We start from the raw sequence: 4323 nt of genomic DNA on the forward strand, positions 1-4323 counted from the left end.
TGTTCATAAAGAATATGAACAAAATCATTTAAATATTTAAATGATTTTATCAAAATAGAATTATTTAGTAAAAGGATATATATGAAAATTGTTAAGGCTTTTAATACATATCACCACATTATTCTCCAGAAAAACTGGTGTAGTGATATTTATCAACAGAATTTTGTATGGGAAATGGAAAACTATATCTATGTCTATCTCTATCTATCAATCTATCTATCTGAACTCTTACAATTTAACACCAAAACACAAACAACTCAATCAAAAAATGAGCAAAGGCCTTGAGAAGATATCTAAACAAAGAAGAAATACAAATGGCCAACACAGAAAAGATGCTCAATGTCATTGGTCATTGTTTTTGTTAGGTGCTATCACATTGATATCAACTCATAGTGATGCCATAGAACTGTTTCATAGGGTTTTCTAAGCTACAGTCTTTATGGGAGCAGATCATCAGCTCTTTCTCCCATGATACTGCTGGGTAAGTTCATACCATCAGCCTTTCAATTAGTTGCCAAACTCTTAACTGTTGGGCCACCAGAGCTCCTGCTCATTAGTCATTAAGGAAATGCAAATCAAGACAACAATGAGATATCACTTAACCTTCAACAAGATAGCAATAATCAAACAGATGTTGGTAATGATGTGGATAAATTGAAACTCTCTTGGATTACTGGTAGCTTGTAAAATGGCAAAGCCATTATGAAAAGCAGTTTCAGAGTTACAATAAAAGTTAAACATTGAATCATCATCGTTATTGTTGTTATCTGTCGTTGAGTCGGACTCAACTCATAGTGACCCCTTCTTGGGTTTCTGAGGTGGTGTTACTACAGAAGTAGATTGCCCAACCTTCCTTCTGAGGAATGGCTGGTATATTTGAAGCACTAGCTTTTTGGTTAGCAGTCAAGTGCCTTAGGCACTACACTACTAGAGCTCCCTAGACTCATCATATGATAGTGCAATTCCACTCCTAGGTATATACACAAAAGTAGTGAAAACAGGAACATAAAATGATAGGTGTACATCAGTGCTCATTGCAGAACTATTTACAATAGTCAAAAGAGGAAAACAACAGGTGGAATGTCCATCATCAGAAGAATGGATATAGCAAACGTTTTACATACATATAATGAAACATTATTCTACTAAAAAAAAAAAAAACAATTATGTCAGTGCAACATGGAAGAACCTTGAAAATATCATGGTGAGTGAACTAAGTCTGTCACAAAAGAACAACTATTGTATGGTCCCACTTATATGAAATGCAGACAGTCCTTGGTTTAAGAATGTTCAACTTACAATTACTTGCCCTTTAATGTTATGTAAATTTGCCTCACTTTGAAAGGATTGAACCAATCCCTCTCACAATAAAATTATTCATCACAATTAACTTCCCTTGCTGCAAGTGCAGATTTTAAATCAATGAAAAGACTTTGAGCCTTTTCTTACATTAACGTAAGGCTAAATAAGAACCATAAGCACTTGTTCTGACTTACCTGTAGAATCTTAAAGATGCAGTTAGGAACAGATCTCTTTGTACCATAGCATATATAAAATAGGCAAGTGTATAAAGACCAAAGTTGTTTATTAGCAGTTACCAGGGATGTGAAAGAGGAAGAAAGAGGAACTCATAGCCTTTGGGGACACTGAGCTACTATTAAGGGAGACAGGGGAAAAAAAAAAAAAAGATATGAAGTTTCTTTCTTTTTTTTTTAAGCAGTGTCAAGATATTTTCATTTTAAAACAAATAATCTGGAAAATTTATGGTAAATTGGACACCTGAGAAAATAATCTATGGTACGCTGTTGCTTTATTTTTTTTATTTTTTTATTTTTGCTTTTCCAGGGCCATCCTGGGAGGACTATCACATCAGGAGTCTTGCTTTCCTCAGTTCATTCTCAATCTATTCAATTCATCCTGTTTGAGTGTCACCAGCATCTCTGTTGACTGTCCTTTTCTGACTGAGAATGTTGGTGGTTTTGTTTTCTCTCTTCTGTTCTGTTTCTTTTTCTGCACCTATCTACTATTTCAGTGACCCTTTATTTAGGAGGAAGAGAAATACATGCTTGATCCATCATAGTGCATCAAAATTAGAATTACTTTTTCTGAGTCAATGTGTGCCATTTTTATCTATAAATTTTATTTTCCTTTCTTTGGCATAAGATGGTTTTTTGCTAGGAGAGGTTTGATCATTGATTTTGTTCTAACTTACCAGGAATGTATCAAAGTACAAAAATAATTTCTAGTTTGGTTTTATATTTTATTTTTGTTCTCTCTATATATTTTGTTCTTGATTTGTTTTAATATTTTCTCTGCTTTTCTTTGGATTTATAATTGCTCTCAAGTTTTCTGTCATTTTCATCTCTTCCCAAATCTTTATTTTGCAGTCTAATTGTCCTGCATTATTGTTGGTCCATTTTAGTCCATTGTGGTAGATCTACTTAACTCCAATTAATGTATTTATTTTATTTTATTTTTTATGTTTTGATATGGAATGAAAAACAAGCAAAAGAACACAACAAGGAAACAAGCATACAAATGAAAAAAAAAAAAGCCTATTTTTTGATAATTTAAAATTTGTTTAAAGTTACAAATTTAACAGGCTTCCTTTTATCTTTCTCCCTAGCAACAACAATACTTTATTTGGGCAGATTATGCCTCCCAAGACACAATAAAAGCCTTCTTATATCATATTATGGAAATCATTGCTTTCAAGTTGGTGTATAATGGGGTGAATAGATACCTGAAGTAGTATATTGGCCATCAGAAATGCATTGTTGTTGTTGTTATTTGCCATCAAGTTGGACCCGACTCATAGCGACCCCTCCTTGGGTTTCCAAGGCAGTATCACTATGGAAGTAGATTGCCCAATCTTCCTTCCAAGGAGTGGCTCCTGGGTTTGAACCACCAGCCTTCTGGTTAGCAGTTAAGTGTCTCAGGCACTATGCTACCAGAGCTCCTAGAAATGCATTAGCCACATAGATAAGAAGACTGACACACCATATTTTGATTGATTGAATCCCTAGGTCTCAGAACTAGAAAGAAGATGGTTGAAATTATGATACTGATTGTAATGATGTTGGTTGGTAAGGAACTAGGAAATAAGATACCTTTTTCTTTTTTCTAGTTCCTATTGAAGGAGTGATATTTCTGGTTGACAATAACACACAACGACATGAATAGGGATTAATAATTATTGCTTAAAGGCTAAAATATATATTTATTGAGTAATTGCCTATTCTTTTGTATGCATGATATTCATGGGTGCCTTGCTTCAATTTTTTTTGTTAGTCATTGTGGAGTGGATCATCGCTCATGATGCTCAATGCATGTGGAATAGGACTATGCTTCTTAGGGTTTTCAAGGTTATGACTCTTTGGAAGCAGATTGCCATGCTTCTTCTTAAGCACCTCTGGGTGGATTTGAAACTCAAATCTTTAGATAGTTGTTGAGTGCTTAACTATTTGTGCTACCCAGGGACTTCTCATCAAACTTTAGAGTGACTAAATAGTTAAAAACAACATTATAATCAATATAGTGAAAGATGGGATCTGAATGTTGAAATACATGCAAGGAAAGTTGCATACTTAGAGGATAAAATGAAAATAGACTTTTGAAAAGAGTCAAACAATTGGTTACATACATTAGTTTTTAATTCTCTCCATTATTAGCTATTCTTTCAGAAATAGAAAACATTTTGGGTTTCAGTATGTTCTTGGATATTCCATGTCTTTCTGATGTTCTTGATGTTTTTCAAACAAACCACACACATTCTTCTAAAGGTGTTTCTGCTTACTGTTTCTTCAGAATGAACGTTGTTTCTATAGGTATCATGTGCTAGATATTTTCTTACCTCTTCCAAATTTCTGTCCAAATATCAATACCTCAGAGAAGCTTTCCTAGATCAGGAAGTTTTATATATTTAAAATTATGTTTTCCTACCAATTACCCTCATTACATTGATTTTGCTTTTCTTAACAGTATTTAACATTTCACGTGTTATGTTGCTGTTGCTGTTAGATGCCGTTGAGTCGTTTCTGACTCATAGTGACCCCATGCACAGCAGAACAAAATACTGCCCAATCCTGCACCAGCTCCATGATCCCTGCTATACTTTAGCCCATCATTGCAGTCACCATGTCAATCCATCTCATTGAAGGCCTCCCCCTCTTTAGTAGACCCTCCACCTTAGCAAGCATGATATCCTTCTCCAGGGAATGGTCCCTTCTAACAATGACCAAAATAGGTAAGACAAAGTCTGACCATTCTCACTTCCAAGGAGCATTTTGGGTGCATTTCCTCCAGGACAGATTGGTTAGTTCT

Source organism: Orycteropus afer, unplaced genomic scaffold (assembly GCF_000298275.1).
Source record: "Orycteropus afer afer isolate SDZICR_OR568_19922 unplaced genomic scaffold, OryAfe1.0 scaffold00523, whole genome shotgun sequence".
Classification (NCBI taxonomy): domain Eukaryota; kingdom Metazoa; phylum Chordata; class Mammalia; order Tubulidentata; family Orycteropodidae; genus Orycteropus; species Orycteropus afer.